This window comes from Mauremys mutica, chromosome 6 (genome assembly GCF_020497125.1).
Source record: "Mauremys mutica isolate MM-2020 ecotype Southern chromosome 6, ASM2049712v1, whole genome shotgun sequence".
Taxonomy (NCBI): Eukaryota; Metazoa; Chordata; order Testudines; family Geoemydidae; genus Mauremys; species Mauremys mutica.
This window is the reverse complement of record NC_059077.1, coordinates 3,307,135-3,326,375: the sequence shown is the minus strand read 5'-3', so window position 1 is coordinate 3,326,375 and position 19,241 is coordinate 3,307,135. Positions and strand designations below refer to the sequence as shown.

At 49.5% G+C, this 19,241-nt stretch overlaps 1 long non-coding RNA gene across 2 annotated transcripts in view; it reads right to left on the bottom strand.

Annotated features, from left to right (window-relative positions):
* Positions 1 to 1,031: 1,031 nt before the first annotated feature.
* The window catches only part of LOC123373138, a 40,262-nt gene continuing 22,052 nt past the window's right edge, over positions 1,032 to 19,241 (bottom strand). Inside the window, exons 4-6 of one of the 2 annotated variants that reach the window (XR_006580580.1) lie at positions 17,682 to 17,951; positions 8,440 to 8,509; positions 1,032 to 1,127 (exon numbers count right to left, since the gene is read on the bottom strand). This is a non-coding gene — a long non-coding RNA (uncharacterized LOC123373138). Of the gene's footprint in view, positions 1,128 to 6,189; positions 6,278 to 8,439; positions 8,510 to 17,681; positions 17,952 to 19,241 lie in introns of those variants that run through there. The other variant, XR_006580579.1, reaches the window with a different exon arrangement.

Sequence of the window (19,241 nt, the reverse complement as noted above, 5' to 3'; positions counted from 1 at the left end):
AATCGCTGCCCTTATTTCTAAGCCCCAGCCAGCCGATAGGAAATAATTAAGCTCCTATCTGCACAGCGTGGGGCTCGCTGGGTTGCCAAGTTGCAGGTAGTTTGTTATTCTCGCTTTATCACCCTCTGCAGCAGCGGGACGGAGATTCTTTAGAGAGCTCTGCCTGCGTGTTTATCGCTACACATTTGATTAAAGAGTCCTGGTAATTATTTTATTTATTTGTAAATAAACTATTTCTTTAGCCTCGGTGAGGGAACTGACGAATCTCCATGTACTTGTTCCATTACAGAGAGATTGTTTAGGAGCTGGGGGACTCAGAGAGTGGGGACTGGACAGGACGGGTGGGTGCTAACTTAGAGTCATAGAGTCATAGACTTTAAGGTCAGAAGGGACCATTATGATCGTCTAGTCTGACCTCCTGCACAATGCAGGCCACAGAATCTCACCCAGCCACTCCTGTATCAAACCCTTGACCTATGTCCGAGCCACTGAGGTCCTCAAATCATGGTTTAAAGACTTCAGGGTACAGAGAATCCTCCAGCAAGTGACCCGTGCCCCACTTGGAGACAACAGGGGTCAATTCCCTACCCAGCCACAGACTGCCTCCGGGACCTTCAACAAATCACACAGGGTCTGTCTACACAGCAGCTAGACCCTGTGGCTGGTCTGGGCCAGCCGACCGGGGCTCATAGGGCTTGGCTGTGTGGCTGTGTAGACGTCCGGGCTCGGGCTGGAGCTTGGGTTGTAGGATCCCAGCTCAGGGGCTGCTTTTCGGTATAGATAGCCATGAGCCCAGGCTAGTGCTGAGGAAACCGCTTTGTCGTTCGATGGACGAGTCGCCATTTCTGCGGAAAAGGTTGGAGGTCCCTGCCCAGTGCTTGGAGGAGGGGACTGCACTTCACCCCGCTCCCAGACCTTACAGTCAGCACGGATTGGCTCCCTTCACGGACAGGCTCAGCCCCAGGGCCAAGGACTGGACAGGCTGTGGAAACTGCCCTCCCGCCTCCCCACCCTCCCAGCAGGTGTCCGTCCAGGGGACATGTTGGCCAGGACGCTTGCTGTGCCGTTGCCCAGCCCGGTGGCTAGACGGAGGATGTCATGCTGCTGTCAGTCCGGCACGAAATTCCCTGCAATAGAAAATAATAATAATAATAATAATTAATGGCGATAATAAAAGAGCTGGCAGTGACGTGTCTGCCGCCCAGGGAAGGAGATGTGCCCTGTCACCAAGAGGACTTGGCTTTTGTCTCTGCGCTAGCTTCAGACAGCTCCGGTCTGCCTCCCCTGGCATGTTTCTTGCTTATCAGCTCGGCTGCCCATCCACCTGCTGAGGGTCTGTGCAGAGCAGGGAGCCGAGACGGGACAGACAGTGCGAGCGGCTGATTGAAAAGAACCCACTGGCCAGGGACAGCCGGGGCAAGGCGACGCAGCTCAGGAGTGGGTGGGAGGCTGGCTGGTTCCCAAAGGGAGACACCCTCGGCTCCCTCTCCGATGGATGCTGTTGGCAAAGCAAAGGGAGGTGGAGACCCCCAGGTCACAGGGTGCGCCCTCAGCTGCCCGTGCCACCCGGCCTGTTTCTGTGGCCTCCTGGGCACAAACGCTCACAGCCCATTTCTTTTTTCGCCACGTGCCCCTTTGATCCTCAGTTCCCAACGTGGCAGGACGTAGCACAGGATACGGCAGGAGAGGCCTTCCACAGCCTTCTCTCCTCCCCCCAGCTGCCTCTTACTTCCTGTTCCTCGCAGTTACATATCCTCCCTGTCACAGAGCCAGTCGTCTCCGGGGCCCAGCAGTAACCGCCCAGGGGTCAGTCGTCTGCACCAGTAACCAGCTGATTCATCCCAGTTAAGACTGCAACCTACCAGGTGCTTCAGCAACCTCAGTGCTGAGGGTGCTCCAGCTAGCACTCTGTTACAGCCCGGAGGTGGGACTCCATAGCCCCCTCCGCCGCTCGATTCGCGTTCACCCTGCCATGCTCAGGGCAGTAGCGCTGGAAGGACAAGTTGGCCGTGGGAAGTGTGGGGGTCGGGTGGGGGTCTCTCCAGCACTTGTATGACTCAATCAATAGAGCTGCATTTCTGAACCAGCTCGGAACGCAGCACTGCTGCTGCGACAACAGAAAGCAGCTCCCGGCTCTAATTCTGCCGGAGTCGAGGCTTTGATGAAGCGGCTCTTTGCTCTCCCCCAGGGTGGTTTGGAGACGGTACGTGCAGCCCGGCTCCCCGGTGGTGGGGAAGCAGCGCATTTCCGACCGGAGCCAGGAATGCTAATGGACTCATTTCTTCTCCCAAGGCAAGGAAATTATTTCTGCCCCCGGCTGACCCCGAACCACAGAGACACCGTAAAACAACAGCAGTGTGTTAAAAAAAAAAAAAAACCAACGCAGCCACGCGGCAGCCTCCCTGGTTACCATCCCGGGGTAGCTTGGGCCATGGGTAGCAGGGATGGGGCAGGGGAATGGAAGTCATAACCCGCGAGCAGGACCGGGCTCATGATACATGTGTTCTCCTAGGCAGGTGGAGGGGAAGAGCGGATTAAGGTGACTCCACTGAATGGGAGTCTTTCTCTAGAGACCGGGGCAGGTGTCTCCAGACAAGAGTTTGGGTAGGATGGGCTATCGGGCGGGACTTTTTAATCTCACAGAGGGCCACTGGTATGGGGAAGAGGGGACCTTGTGAGACAGTCAAAGCTGGGACCTAAGGAAGTGGAGGGTATGAGGGATCAGCACTTGGAAGGAAACAATATGATTATTAGCAGTATTTCACCAGTGCCTAGAAACCCAAGCAAGCTAAGAGCCCCCTGTGCTGAGCACTGGACATACACATAGCAAGAGACAGTCCCTGTATCTGCTTATCCCCTTAAGAACTTAGGTACTGATGCCCAGAGGTTGGGCACAGGGCTCTTTGGGTCATCACAGCTCCAGCCACATGATTTTAGGGTCCATATTCAGGGTACAAACTAAGGGCCTTTAGAAATGCAGGAAAAACCCAGGATGCATTCGGACTTTGCTGTTCTCTGGCAAGGTTTGCACAGCAAGAGAGGAATAAAGACCCGTGCACCATACAGCATGAATTTAGAGAGGTCAAGACTTCACAACGGGATTTACCCACCAGGATTTTACCATTGGGCAGGCTCCATTGTGATACAGATCAATAGGTACATGGGCTCGGGTTTTCAAACAGAGCACAGAAATGCGCATACGTCTTTGCAGCCACCCATGTGAAAAGCCGGGCTGCTATATACAGAGCATAATTCCTGCAGACTTGGTCAGCCCCAGTGCAACAGGGCTTTGTAGCAGTTTCAATACCCAATTTTTGATATTTTACTGACTATTCAATTTTTTTTTACTGAAATTGGATTTTGAAAACCAGAGTGTTTTTGTTTTTTTTCATTGAAAAAACAAAACAAAAAATGTCATTGGCAATCCAGAAAATGAAACATAAAAAAAGTCTTGCAAACAATAACTAGTATTTTTTGGCCAGCTGCAGTTAATCGAGTCTGTTAAATACTGTGACGCTGGCAGACCCGGTGCCAGCTCATACCACAGGCTCAGGGTCCCACTGAACCCTGGCAAACCCACTTCATCAGATGCATGGAGTGGACAATACAGTAAGCAGAATATATATCACAACACATGAAAAGATGGGAGTTGCCTTACCAAGTGGGCGGGTCAGTGCTAATGAGCCAATTCAATTAAGGTGGAAGTGGCCTATTCTCAAGAGTTGACAAGAAGGGTGAATATCAAGAGAGGGGAAATGACTTTTGTAGTGCTAACGAGGCCAATGCAATCAAGGTGGACGTCGCCCATTCCCAACAGTTAACAAGAAGGTGTGAGTATCAGTGGATGGGTCACTACAAAAAGTCATTTTCCTTCTACTGATACTCACACCTCCTTGTTAACTGTTGGGAATGGGCGACGTCCACCTTGATTGCATTGGCCTCGTTAAGCACTAAAAGTCATTTCCCCTCTCTTGATATTCACCCTTCTTGTCAACTCTTGAGAATAGGCCACTTCCACCTTAATTGAATTGGCTCATTAGCACTGACCCCCACTTGGTAAGGCAACTCCCATCTTTTCATGTGCTGTGATATATATTCTGCTTACTGTATTGTCCACTCCATGCATCTGATGAAGTGGGTTTTAGCCCACAAAAGCTTATGCCAAATAAATGTGTTAAGCTCTAAGGTGCCACAAGGACGCCTCGTTGCTTTTTCTGTAACTGTGTAACTCACCACACAGGAAAATAAGCATGAATTCAGGTAAAGTGCCTATCCTGCATCCAAGATGGTCCACTGAAGGCAAATGAGGCACTGAGTTGCATCAAAGGACAGAGACATTGTTGATTGCATTCTTCACTCCCTCCAGGAAGGGGAGACCTGCGCATGAACTCATCCCATTAGCTTGGATTGTGGGGGGAAGGGGATAAAAATCCCTGACCAGGAGAAACTGGAAAGGGGCAAAGTTTCCTAAACATAAGCAAGAGATCCCCATGCTGCTTGGTCGGGGTCACCCCTAAAGGGTATATAGAGCTGCTTATTATAGAAGCTTATGTTACCTTTTCAAACTGAAGGCTGTAACTCATCTCTGTGTGTATGTTTCCTGTTTTAACCTTGTAAATAACTCTCCTTTCTTAGTTAATAAAGCTTTAGTTACGTTATTACAGGATTGGCTACAGGCATGTTCTTTGGTTTGAGATCTGAGAACAACTGACCTGGGGCAAGTGACTGGTCCTTTGGGACTGGGAATAACCTGAATATTGTTGTGATTTTTGGTATAAAGTGACCATCTATCACATAGTCCAGCCTGTCTGGGTGGCAAGACTGTGATACTGCTTTAGGTGTTCCCGCTTGTTACCGGATGAGTGAAATCTGATTATAGAACATAGCACCAGATTGGGGGCGTCCGCCCTGTTTCCCGACAGTCTGGCCCGAGGTTGGCACTCATGGCTGTGAGCCACTCCAGGCAGCATGATAAATACACTGATTTTAAAAAGGCCCAAAGCATGTAAAGAAATGCAGCAAAGCTCTTAAAAATGGAAAGCAGCTACAGGAACAAACGGATTATAAATTAGAAACACTGCAGGTAAATTCACACTGTGAAATGTCCGTTTTTCTCTCATTCCTTTGGGGCTTCACGAGTGGCAACCTGGAGAGCCTGGAACCTGCTGCCCCCAAGCATCATTTCTCACTGCTTGAGATAAAAGAGAATCTAGCTGATCCCTTTCCTGTACGGGGCCTAACGCACAGAGTTGAGCAGCTCTGATTCTGCCCAGTAGAAGGCACTGCTGTTCATATACGTTAGTTGGTTTGTCACGATACATTTGATAAACGATTGTTGAATATCACTTTCTCCCCTCTTAAGAGGATGTGTGTCTTCAGGGGACGTGTATTAATGTAGGGTTTTCAAAAGCAGCTGTGGGAGTTCAGTGCCTAACTCTCGTTGATTGCCACAATCCCTTCAGTACTTTTGAATGATCCCATCCTTGTTTCTTACTTGCGGCATCTTTTGTTTTTTTCTTGCAGGCGAAATAATGTCTTTTAAATTGTGTTTCTTCACCCGGGGTGCGATCAAAAATGGGGAACTGGGCCTGATAAGAAATTCAATCAGTTACTTGGAAACTATTCTCCGAGCAAAGAGCCGAAGTCCAGTTTATAAAATACACAGGGAGGGGATCCTGCTGAGTTAAATCCCTGCTGTAATCACACAGTTCCCAGGCGACGGGGTTTATCTCACCTAACAGGCCTCTGCGGCACAGCTGCAATGCAATTCAGTCGCACTTTGCCATCCGGTAATTCCAGTGTTGGAATTTTCATGAGTCTCCCCTTGACATATTGGCTTAACATTCTGTGGTGTGTTTTGATATTCCACGACACCGTGAGTTACCTGCGGGTTTTCCTCTGTCGCTTTGACTGACAGCGCCATCCACACTGGCAGAAAGGACAGTCTCTGGATGGACACACTTCATCCGGCTACATCTGAATTACACAGCCAAACAGGTCTAAACCTACTGTGAGAAATCAACACTGTTCTGGAGCCTAGGCACGCAGAGAGATGCTTATGCATTCTCAAAGGTTTTGGAGAGTCCCTGTAATCAGGGAGTGGAATGTTTGTCTGTAGCCATCCCAGTAGTCAGATGGCTCTCCATTATCATTGGGATCACCAGCTTTGCCACCACAGATCGTACTTTCCTGAGGCTCAAGATGCCAGCGTGGCTTGCTGCTGTATCGTTGCATTGTAATGCAACCTTGCGAGGGAGATGATGATGTTGGACCAGCCCTGGAAGATGTTTCAGGGTTAGACCTGGGCAAATAACTGATTTTTTCCCCCAAGTTTACTGGCAGTTTTGGACGGGGAAAAAAATTAGGCTGGGGTTGAACAGAAACTGATTTTTTTTGTTGAATTGCAGCAAATTGAAAAAGTTGGAAAAAATTTCTTTTCATCTCTGGGCATTTTTAACCTTTTGAAATAAAAGCAAAGGATCTGACAGGCTCGGTTCATGTAGCTGGAGGAGGACATGCCACCATTATGCCCAATAGCTCAGTGGTTAGGGCGCTCGCTAAGAAGGGGGGATGGCTGGGTTTGAATTGTTGCTCTGGAGCTGGGACTTGAACTGGGTGTGCTCCCCACCCAACTGACTGGGTATTCTGGGCTGGGGTGCTCTCAGTCATAGAATCATAGAATCTCAGGGTTGGAAGGGACCTCAGGAAGTATCTAGTCCAACCCCCTGCTCAAAGCAGGAGCAAACCCAACTAAATCATCCCAGCCAGGGCTTTGTCAAGCTGAGCCTTAAAAACCTCTAAAGATGGAGATTCCACCGCCTCCCTAGGTAACCCATTCCAGTGCTTCACCACCCTCCTAGGGACATAGTGTTTCCTAATATCCAACCTAGATCTCCCGCACTGCAACTTGAAAACATTGCTCCTTGTTCTGTCATCTGCCAACACTGAGAACAGCCGAGCTCCATCCTCTTTGGAACCCTCCTTCAGATAGTTGAGGGCTGCTATCAAATCCCCCCTCACTCTTGTCTTCTGCAGACTAAACAATCCCAACCCTGTTGGAGTTGTTCCACTTTGTAGAAAATCTTTATTGGCGAGAATGACTCAACAGCCTGGTGGTGAGGGTACTCACCTGGGAGAGGGGTAGCTGGGCTCAGTCCCCGCTCCAGAACGGTGATTGGACCCTCCTCCAGTTTGTGAATAGCACCTAAGTCCCCTTGTGAATCTAGCCCAGGGGAAAAAAATTGGCCAAAACTGTTGAGCCAATCCATGTCAATTTGGTGAATAGTTCTGGTTGGCCAGCAACTGCGTTTTTCGGCAAACAAACTATTCATCTGCAAAATGTCTCCCGGCTCTATTCAGGATGCTTTTGTGCAGCTGGATGCTGAGGAGCCTGGTGAAAAGAAGAAACCTCTCGGCAAGAACTGGGATGGAACCTTAGGAACCAACATCAGAGCAGAACAATGGCCTATGTAGCACAGCATCCCATTGCCCTGTCATATGGGAACAGGCTCACACCCCATCTAGTTTAGTCTCCCTATGAATCTTTTCCAGCTCTGAGGACACCAGCTCTTCTACGATAATCCCAGGGCTACTGACACTGAGGGATATCTCTTGCCCCTGTTTAAAGAACGGGGGCTGCTTATATGTAGACATCATGGTCATCAGAGAGGTCATCAGAGTTCACCCTGGACCCTTCAGGCTTCAGAACACCAAATGCTAGCCCCTACTTGCTGAGCTAAAGGAAAAGACCTGCCAACTGCAGGCAAGTGGCTGGCTCTGGAAGCTATGGCAGCCAGCAATTGGAGAGACACAGGATCATATGAACTACGCCAGCATGCTACACTTGCACTGGGACAGCTGTAGCAGTCTGGTTGGTTGGAGAACCCCTTATAAGAACATAAGAACGGCCATACTGGATCAGACCCATGGTCCATCTAGCCCAGTATCTTGTCTGCCAACAGCGGCCAGTGCCAGCTGCTTCAAAGGGAATGAACAGAACAGGGCAATTAGCAAGTGATCCATCCCCTGTTGTCCAGTCCCAGCTTCTGGCAGTCAGAGGTTTAGGGACACTCAGAGTATGGGGTTGCGTCCCTGACCATCTTGGGCGATTGCCATTGATGGGCTTGTCCGCCATGAACTTATCTAGTTCTTTTTTGAAGCAGTTATAGTTTTGGCCTTCACAGCATCCCCTGGTAATGAGTTCCACAGGTATCCAGGGGGTGGCAATGGTATATTCAGGAGCTACTATGTGCAGAAAGATTTCAATAAACTGAAGACTTCAGAGGGACACCAGGAGTTTGAGGATCCAGGTGCAAGACCACATGGACCATGTAAACATAAACCTGGAACAGTCAGTGAAGAGGGAGGAATACATAAGCAACACTTAGAGGAGACAGCGAGATGAAAAAGAGAGAGATGGAATCCTGAGGATATAGTTACCAAAGGAGCTGAGCAGGGAGCCGTGGGAGCTGGTGGACGCAAAGCAGCTAGGAAACTCCAGACTGGGAGGCTGCCAAGGAAAGGAGAAAATTGCATTAAATCTTATTTGTCTTTAAACAAAGTGTTCTAATTGCTAACAAAGGCATTTCAAGCAAATTGTAGTAAAACTGAGTTATTCTGATCAATTTACGTAGTCAAGCAAATTACGGAATGAGTCTGAACGAGTGCCAGATACAATAGAGAGAGGGGAAGGCGGTAATTTGGGGGAGGAAAATTACTTGATGACTTGAAACGAAGAATTATTAACCATGAGTTTGAGACATAGATTGCAGGCTAATCGGAATGCAAAATGGGATAGAGATTTTAAACTGTGTTTTAAGGTCTGGGAAATCTGATTAGGGTAAAAGAAACAAGAATTTGCTAGGAAAATGTTGGTGTTAGCTCCTGCAAACACTAACTCAGTGCAAGTAGTCCTTACTATGCCTAAATATGCCAATTGACCTCCGTGGAGCTAGGATGACCTCATGCAAGTGCTCCCATTGGCCAAGAGATAGTCTTGTGGTTAAGACATCGGCCTGGGACAACTCTGGATTCAACTCCTGCTCTTTCTGTGACCCTGGGCAAGCCGTTTGGGATGGATTCTTAAAAGTGCTCCAAGTTTCCTCCCATTGAAACTGCTAAGTGCTGTCACGAGCCCTTTCCTTCAGCTTTCGGTGTGGTGAATAATTAGGGCTGGCTGGAAACCCCAGAGGTTTTTTTCATTTGTTTTTCTTTCACGTTGGAATGAACAGGAGCCCTTTCAAAAAATGTCATGAAAAAACACAACCCACCCCAGAATAGCCAACAGCTTTGTGTTCGGGGCACTCATCTCCAGTGGGAGAGACCCAGGTGCAAGCTCCAGCTCTGAATCAGGTAGAGAAGCGTCTTGAATTTAGGTCTCCCACAGCCCAGGTGAGTCCCCCCCAAGCTCCAGGTTATTGGATCGTCTGGGGCAAGGGCAGCCCCTCTCTCGCCTGAAATGTCAGCCTAGCTCTGTGACCCCATCACAGGGAGTTTTGTCGACACCGATACATTTCTGCAAAATGGTTTGGTTCTGACAAACGAGCATTTGCTGGTGAAAAAATGGCTTGTTGAAAAATTCTCCAGTAGCTCTATTTATACGATTACTTTTGTCGGTCTTGACTGCTTACATTGTAAGCTCTTTGGGGTGGGGACTGTGGCTCATTATGGGTATGTGCAGCACCTAGCACAATGGGGCTCTGGTCAGGCTTGGAGCCTCTACACATTCTGTACTACTGTGATGGGGTGTCTGCCCCATACTGGCCTGTAAGGGGCTAACGCAGTCCTAAGGAGGCAGCGTAAAAAGCAGCCAATAGGAGAGGGGCTACAAGGAGCAGCCAATCAGGGCCTGGCAGGCCAACATAAGAAGATCTGCAGGGCAGAGCAGGGTCAGTTGCTCCCTAGAGTTCCTGGAGGGAGGACTTGCTGTCTTGCAGGTGGAAGAAAGCTAGCACCCTGGACAAAGCAGTGCTGGGCAGGAACATGGGGAGAGAGAGCTCCTGGCTGGCTGCTAAGACCGGGATGCTGAGGCCCTACGGTAAGGGTGAAGAAGGTGCTGGGCTGCAGGGAAGTGGCCCAGGGAAACGTACTCAGAGGTTGGAGGGGACACAGGGTCCCTGGGCCGGAACCCGGAGTAGTGGGCCCGGGTCCCCTGTACTCGCCACTGAGGAAGGGGCTGGACAGTTGAGCTGCAGTACTGGCCCCTGGAAGGGGAGGCGCAGAGTGTGGCATGGCCGGAGGGCTGTGTCATGACGAGGATGCTGCGGTCCTTGCAGTAATGTGGGTCAGGGAGCAGAAATGAGGGCGGGAGAGACACCACCAGAGTGGGTGTACTGACCTCTGGAGCTGATCCCCAAGATGACCAGCAGGAGGCGCTCGCATAGTGAATGGAGCCCTCACAAGTACACATAATAAATAATAATCTCAAAGGAGCAAATAAAAAACCCTAAAATGGGCGGATAGTTGCATGCGTGAGGACCACTAACATGACTAAGGGTTTGTAAGGACCGGGCTCTTTAGGTGCTAGCCTGCACTGTAACTTTATGTAACTTTATGGCGTTAATCTGGATTTACCGAGAGCAGCGTCTGTCTCTAAGTGTGTTACTATGTGCAGACTGTAATCTCGTAACTGGCTATCGGCACGGAGGAATGTTCAGAGGAGCATTTAGGAGAGGATGGAAGGCAAGACTAGAGAGAATTTTTAATAATATTTATTTGTCAGAGAACGCGAGAGTGTGCGGAGTTCTGTAGGACTGGAATTTCTGCGCCCAAAGAGGAAGATAAGGGGAAGGATTTAGAGCATTACGGTGGCATTGAAGTTCACGGGAGCTGAATTATTAATGTTTGCAAAGCACTTTGAAAATGAAAAGCACCATAAACGTGCTAAGTGTCACATTAGCAGGAGCTCTAGAAGGGGAATTTACGTATGAAAGGACACATATCTGTTAGCACCATGCTGAGAGCTTGCTTGTCTCCAGAGAATTCTAAAGTCAGATTCATTCTCAAGGGAGCAGGAATGGCCGAGGAGCCTTCAGAAGCCGCCACAGACCAGAACGTTGGTGGCCATGTAACATTTAATCATAGATGGGAAAGGCCCATTAGATCATTCCCTGGGTCCAGTGCAGACATTAACCAGTCTTCTTCAGAATGCTCCATGACATGGGACTTACGCCACTTCCTTTGGGAGACTGTTCCATCTGTGATCCAGGGAGAGATGCCAGAATCATGGGGCCAGCTCCGCAGCTGGTGTAAACCAGTGCAGTTCCACTGACTTTAATGGAGCTATGCTGATTTACGCTGCCTAGGGATCTGTTCCATGGAGTTTGGAACTGAAGATGAGCTTCCCCCAAGCTCAGAACAGGGCTCAGAGCTAGAGCGCTGGTTTGAGCCATCACTTCGATGGATATCATTTCAGCAGAGCTACCCTTGGGCATTGTACTCCACCGATGCAAGAAGATGAAACCCCTGCTCTGAAGAATTTACAGTGCTAAGGGCCCAGTTCTGCACCCTTGTGATGACAGAAGCTGGCGCAGATGGATATTTTTTAAAAATTCCAAATTTGGTTGGAATATTTTCACTGCACATTTTGAATTTTCCCAAGAAACTGCCCTCATTTTCTGACCAGTGTTAGCAGAAGCAAAGAGAAGACCCAAAGGCTGCCACTGGCAATGGCAGGGAATTGATTGTGTCAGATATGCTCCGCTGACCCCAGCAGCGATCCTTACTCAGCGATCCGAAGTCAGGGAAAGACAGCCGCGGTCTCTGCTGTTGGAAAAGCAATCCCTGCCTGTCCTCCACGTTCACTGTCTGCCACTAGCTCTAGGAACACTCCCCTCCTTAGTGATTGTTCGGCCAAGCTGCCACGCACTCTCAATTTAGTTCTGCGAATCATTCCTTGCAAATCAATCCTTCCAGCCCTCGAGTCATTTCCTTTTCTCGTCGCTAACCTGCCCAGCAATGCCTCTTTGGCCTTGAAGATTCAGGCTCAAACCCAATGAAGATGTGTGTATAACTCCCCTGTTTTTCCACGTTCTACAATTCCCCTTTGCAAGAGGTACATGTTGCCGTTGAAGATTTAAATTCCTCAGGGCAGGGACCTTGGGCCAGATTCTGATCTCTTGCACCAGTGGAAATCCATAGTAACCCCAGTGACATCAACAGAGGGTTACTCTTGATTTACAACAGTGTAACAGAGATCAGTGCTCACGTGTGATGGGGACAAGTAGTGATACAAAACCTCATACAATCAGGATCCCGTCCCTGGCCTAAATTTCCAGCCAGGAAGCACCTAGTGTACTGTTCATAGACTCATAGACTCATAGAATTTAAGGTCAGAAGGGACCATTATGATCATCTAGTCTGACCTCCTGCACAATGCAGGCCACAGAATCTCACCCACCCACTCCTGTAACAAACCCCTAACCTATGTCTGAGTTATTGAAGTCCTCAAATTGTGGTTTGAAGACCTCAAGCTGCAGAGAATCCTTCAATGATTCTGCAATAATAGATTCATAGTCAGAAGGCCAGAAGGAACCAATCTGATCATCCATCCCGACTTCCTGCTTAGCACAGGCCAGAAATCGTCACCCAGTGGTTCCTGCAGTGGAAGAAATGATTACTCCATATTAGTAATTATTACACACAACTGTAATAAATTCTAATATTTCATCTCCATTCTCTCCAGCCTGCCAATGCTCTCCTGGTGCTGAGGGGCTCAGGGCTGCAGGCAGGATGGACAGTGGAGCCTCATCAGCACTGTCCAGATGCATTATCGCGTCCTTGCTCTGTGATGTGACACCTGTTCCATGCAGTCAAAATTACATTCTCGCTGCTGGAATACAATGCAAACTCCAATTTCATATTTGTTGTCCACTATCACGGTTAGGCTTACACCCTTCAAATATTTGCAGGCTGTTATCATGTCTCCTGTGAGTCATCACTGAGCCGGGCTAGTCATATTTAGCTCTTTTAATCTTTCCCCGTAAAGTAAACCCCTCTTGATCATATTTGCTGCTCTGTTTTGAAATGGCAGTTTGTCAGTGCACCTCCTGAAGGAAGCGCTGCATCCCCGGTGCAGTGGGGGACTAGCAGCTCTCCGCTCTGTGACTTGGTACCATTTCAGATAGAGCCCCAAACCATGCAGGGCTTCTTTCTGCCATATCGCATTGCAAGCCCTTCTCTGCTGAGCACCAGTTCCCCAAGTCTTTCTCCAGCACTGGCTCCCCTTTCCCGTTGAATATCTGCGTCCTGCTCCATTTTGGAACTAGCAGCAGCCCAGGCTGATTCTCATTTTATTTCCTGCCCTTCTTTCTGATCTCTCAGGTCTCTTGCTATGATTGCTCCATCCAGGCTTGTGTTCACAACGCCTCCCAGTTCAAGCAGGAGAATGTAATTAACACGCTGTTTCCCTCGTCTCCCAGACTATTAATAAATGTGAAATGAGGCCGCTACCTTGCAGAGCAACGCACAAGGCAGATGCTGAACAAGAGTTACTTTCAGCCTCGTGCTGTGTGTCAGGCCGCCCCTGCTGCCAGAGAGAACCAGGTGGAGCTAATTCCCTTTTGCACCAGCAGCTGAACTGAAATTGATTTCCCTTTACCCTGACACCTGTGCACGCCTTCCCCCGCCAGCTGGAATGAGTGTGATGACGAGGCACCAAGGACACTGGATGATGGAGCTTAACGCTTTCAAAGTCTTGAGACAGCAGGAGCAGGAGGAGAGTATGTGGACGAGGCTCTTTCACATGAGGCTCTCAGACCCACTTGCAAAGCCAAGAGCCCATTTCTCTGTTGGAGAGCGAAGGGGTGAGCAGAGGCGGCTCCAGGCTCCAGCGCTCCAAGCGCGTGCCTGGGGTGGCAAGCCACGGGGGGCACTCTGCCTGTCCCTGCGAGGGTGGCAGTCAGGCAGCCTTCGGCGGCTTGCCTACGGGAGGTCCGCCAGTCCCGTGGATTCGGCGGCAATTCAGTGGTGGGTACGCCAAAGCCACGGGACTGGCGGACCTCCTGCAGGCAAGCCGCCAAAGCCACGGGACCGGGGACCTCCCGCAGGCAAGCCGCCGAATCCGCGGGACCGGGGACCTCCCGCAGGCAAGCCGCCGAATCCGCGGGACCGGGGACCTCCCGCAGACAAGCCGCTCAATCTGCAAGACCGGGGACCTCCCGCAGGCAAGCCGCCGAATCCACGGGACCGGGGACCTCCCGCAGGCAAGCCGCCGAATCCGCGGGACCGGGGACCTCCCGCAGGCAAGCCGCCGAATCCACGGGACCGGGGACCTCCCGCAGGCAAGCCGCCGAATCCACGGGACCGGGGACCTCCCGCAGGCAAGCCGCCGAATCCGCGGGACCGGGGACCTCCCGCAGGCAAGCCGCCGAATCCGCGGAACCGGGGACCTCCCGCAGGCAAGCCGCCGAATCCGCGGAACCGGGGACCTCCCGCAGGCAAGCCGCCGAATCCGCGGAACCGGGGACCTCCCGCAGGCAAGCCGCCGAATCCGCGGGACCGGGGACCTCCCGCAGGCAAGCCGCCGAATCCGCGGGACCGGGGACCTCCCGCAGGCAAGCCGCCGAATCCGCGGGACCGGGGACCTCCCGCAGGCAAGCCGCCGAATCCGCGGGACCGGGGACCTCCCGCAGGCAAGCCGCCGAAGGCAGCCTGCCTGCCGTGCTTGGGGTGGCAAAAAAGCTAGAGCCCCCCTGGGGTGAGCATGCAATACTGTGGATGTGAACCTGGGGAGGGCTTCCTAATGCCACAGAGGAGGGCAACTGAGGCCAAAGTGAGTTGGAAAATAAGGGCAGCTAAGGGGCTCAGTGCAATTCAGAGCTGAGAGGTGTCAAGCAATTAGATCAGGACAGAGAGATTGGAACCCTGCCTTATAGTGATAGACTCCCAGAGCTCAATCTATTTATCTTAACGAAGAGAAGGGTGCTGGGTGACTGGATTGCAGTCTAGAAGTATCTACATGGAGAACAGATCGTTAATAACGGGCTCTTCAATATTGCACAGAAAGGTACAACACCAGCCAATGGCTGGAAGTTGAAGCTAAACAAATTCTGAATCGAAATAAGGCAAAAATATTTAACAGCGAGCGCAATTAACCACTGGAACAATGTACCAAGGCTCGGATGGGTTCTCCAGCACTGACCATTTTAAAATCAAGATTGGATGTTTTTCTAAAAGCTCTGCTATAGGGATTGTTTCGGGGCAGGTCTCTGGCCTGCGTTCTACAGGAGGTCAGACTAGATGATCAGGATGGTCCCTTCTGGCCTTGGAATCTATGAATCTATGTAGCAAAAGAAGATCATGCCCTACATGTTTACGAGCTATGAGAAACTGATTTGGGAAAGGATCTGGGCTGGTGAGGCAGAGAGCTGGGATGCCGCCCCCTCCGAGCCTGAAAGCTCCGAATGCAAAGGTAGCCCTGGGGTGTCTCCCTAGATGGAGGCACAGGCTGCCAAGATGCTGCAAGCTTGGGTGCTGGGACTTCCAGGCTCCCAGCTCCCCATCAGCGAGGAGGAGGCAGGTTGGCCGGAAGCCAGGCAGATTTCTGCTGGAACCCTGGCAGGGTTCCACTGGAACATCATCGAAATTGACCCATCTGCAGGAAGCGTTTCGATTTCAACAAATCAGCAAATTCAGACAAAAAAATGCTTCGCTGGATTTTTTCCAGCCGGCGCTAATGATGATAGTAGACAGACAGACCGATAAGGAAATTGGAATCTATCCAAGCAACGCTAGACCTGTGTAAAGCAGAGCAAGGACCCCAGGGGGTGGGTGCTTATTAATCATACTTTTATTTTATTATTTGTGGTACTGATTTTGATTGTTGATTAGGCCTCGCACACGCTCGTCTTTATTTCCCTTTCCTCCTGGGCACACCAGGACCCAAAGGGTTCCTCCGCTGGGCTGAGACACAGGTCACCTTGGACAAGGAGATGGGTTTGCTTGTTTGTTTTCCAAACAGATAATTAGCACTGCAGGCAGTAAGTGACCTGGGAGAGGGAACTAAATTTACACAGAGCTCTGCGACCTGGCTAGTCCCTCTGGGCTGCTACTCTGCATTTGGGCAGAGGGTCTTTCCAGTGACTTTTGTCTTCCTGCTGAAGCTTTGATTGCTGTCGATGGTGCCTGATGCCTGCCAGGGTTGTGTCTCGGCATTTCCCCCACTGTCCTCACTAAACGATGATTAGTGGGTGCTGGCTTCCTTCGCAGCCAGCAAGTTAGGAACGCCAGCGATTTAACCACTGGAATTTTCATTTACAGCTGACCTTGAGCAGCAGCTTTAAAGGGTGTGTGTTTGTGTCTTTGTGTGTGTGTAAAAACTACATTACAGCACTCCGCCTTTATCATTTGGCCAGTGGAATATTTTACACAGTGGTCTCGATCCCTGTCTTCCTGCAGGTTTTCCTCTTGATGGATTATTCATGGCCACTGCGCCGTGAGCAGAGGTCTGCCGGCAGCCATCCACAGCGACGCCTCGGTCTTTCCCCTGACAGCTTCCAGCTCCCTCGCCACCCAGCCGTGTCTGTAAGTATCGTAAATTGTTCCTTCCAATGCACATTACCTTGGACTTGTCCACGTCTAATTTCACCTGCCACTCAGTTGCCCACTGATTTGTACTGCTAGAGGCTTTCCGGAACCAAAGTAACATTCAGTCACCAGCGAATTTCACTGCCGTGCTATTCCCTCGCCCTTTTGTGCTGCTGTTAATAAACCCCCGCCCTAATGCTGATCTCAGGGCCTCTCCACTATTAACCTCCCTCTCTGCGGAGAAATGGCCATTTACTCCTTCCCTTTCCTTCCGAGCTTTTCTCGTTTTTAATCTGTGGCTTGGCTTTTGCTCTCATCCTGTGGTTACCAAGTTTCCTTAATAGCCTCCTGTGAGGGACTTTATCAAAAGGCTTTTGAAAGCTTAAATAAATTATATCCACCACCACTTCACTCTCTGCTAGCTTGTTAACCCTTTCGGGGGATTCTAGAAGCCAGGTTAGTTAGGCATAACCCGGGGGCACTGCCCACTCTCTACACAAAACCACACTGTTAACTTTATCTTCTCCTCTGGACACCGTAACCAGGACACGGCAAGAGATGGGTGGGAAATAGTTTTCCCGTTCAAAGAGCATTTTCAAGATTTCAAAAAATCTTCCCATCCCGAATCAGGATGAAAAGTGAACGTTTTGGAAATTTTTGCAAATCAAAAATCTTAAAAATACTTCTGGTCAATCAAGATGTTCCGTTTTGATCATTTCAAAATGTTTCATTTCAGTTTTGACCTTTTTAAAATAAAATAAAAAATTGTACTAGAAAATTAACTCAAATTTCCAAATGAAAAGTCATTTTGACCCCAAAAACATATTAAAAATGTCCAAGCAGGATGTTTCAACAATTTCAAAACCATTTTTTCCCCCAGTGTTTTTTAAAATGGAAAGTTTGTCCAAACCGACCCATTCCTGCGAACCATTTTGGCTTTGAAGAATTGGCATTTTCCGACAAAAAAATGTTTAGTTGAAAAATTACCCTGCAGTTCAATTCACAACCTCTCACTCTCCACCTCACCCACACTGCTCCCTCCACTGGCTCTGCGTCAACATCCATCTTCCTACACTGACCTTCAGGGCTGCTTTCTCCCCGTCTATACCTCTGTCTTCATATCTATCTACTCTCTTGCACAATTCATACATAAATACCATGGTTGTCACTCTGGTACGTCCTTTCTGTTCCACTGGAGCTGCGATCTGCCCAAGTCTCCTGCCTGAATACTTCTGAAATAGCATGGCAGATTCTAGGATCAGGCCAGGAATGGAGAGCTCTCCTGTTGCATCATGGTTTGGGATGTTTTTCTAAAAGATCTGCTTCTCTGGCTTCTGTTCTACAGGAGGTCAGATGAGATGATCACAATGGTCCCATCTGGCCTTGGAATCTACGACTCATCCTGATGCCCGGTACTTTGAACCTGTCTGGAAGATGCAGAACCAGTTTAGCTGAATCGCTCTGAAGTTACATCAGCTGTGTCCAATTAGCTCCAATCTGTGAGTGTAAGAGGAGTTTGGAGGACACCTCTGGACTGAGGGAACTAGGGGCTAGGACAGAGGAGGTATTGCAAGGAAACCCCAAGGTTGAAAAGATGAATCTATTTAGTTTATCCAAGAAAAGGTTATGAGGTGCTTATATCAAGGTCTATAAGTGCCTGTCAAGGTGTCCGGATAAGGCTCAAGAGCGTGAGAACCAACCTGAGCGCGGACTGTTAGGAACCAGGGCACAAACCTCAGATTGTGCGTGAGTTCTATAGGTAGATTTCACCAACAGTTGTGAAGTGCAAAGTCCCCAGGCACTATAACAGCCTTAACATGGAGTCACAGGCAGTACCGCTGTGTACACCTACCCCATGAGCTTACCTTTGTGATAGCTGGTCCCTTCAACCAAGGATCACAGCAATATTCAGGTTACTGCCAGTCCCAAAGGATCAGTCACTTACCCCGAGTCAGTTGTGCTTTAGATCTCACACCGAAGACAACGTCTGTAGCCAATCTGCTAATAAATTACCCAAAGAGTTATTAAATTGGAAGAGGAAATAAGAGAGTTATTTACAAGGTTACAGGAGGCAAACGTGCATACATAAATGAGCTGCAATCTGAAGTTTCAAAAGGCAATAGAAGCTTCTATAATCAGCAAGTGCTATATATTCTTTAGGGCTAATCCAGGCTAAGCTGCTGGGGATCCTTTGCTTATGCTTAGAAAACCTTGCCCTCCAGAGTCCAAGCAGCATACAGGTACCGTTCCTTCCGGTTATTCCCTCCCTCCCACCCTTGTGTGCTCCGAGCTGCAAACTCAGCTGGTGGGAGGAATTCACTTGCACGAGTCCTCTTCATGGGGGGTGGGCAGAGCAGACAAAGAAAGTTGTTTGTTCTCTTTAATGTTGCATAACAGTCTGTCTGGTGTTGATGGGCCTTCCTAGTTGGGCAGGACGTAATGCCTTCTGTTGGAGACCAACACTTTCCACTAGTTAATGTCTCTCCCCTGTCTGGTGATTTACACAGTCACCGAGGCTTCCAATACAAATGCTTAAATATTACCTTATAATATTGGACACAGAGGTTATCGGGGAGATGAATGCAGGCAGCAACTCACAAGAATTCAATAAAGTCTAAACACTAAACACAGTCTTATCATTCTAATACGTATTTTAACTACACTAGCACCCAGGTGAGCCAGACCGGTCCCAGCGAGGCATTTGGCTCAGCTGAGAC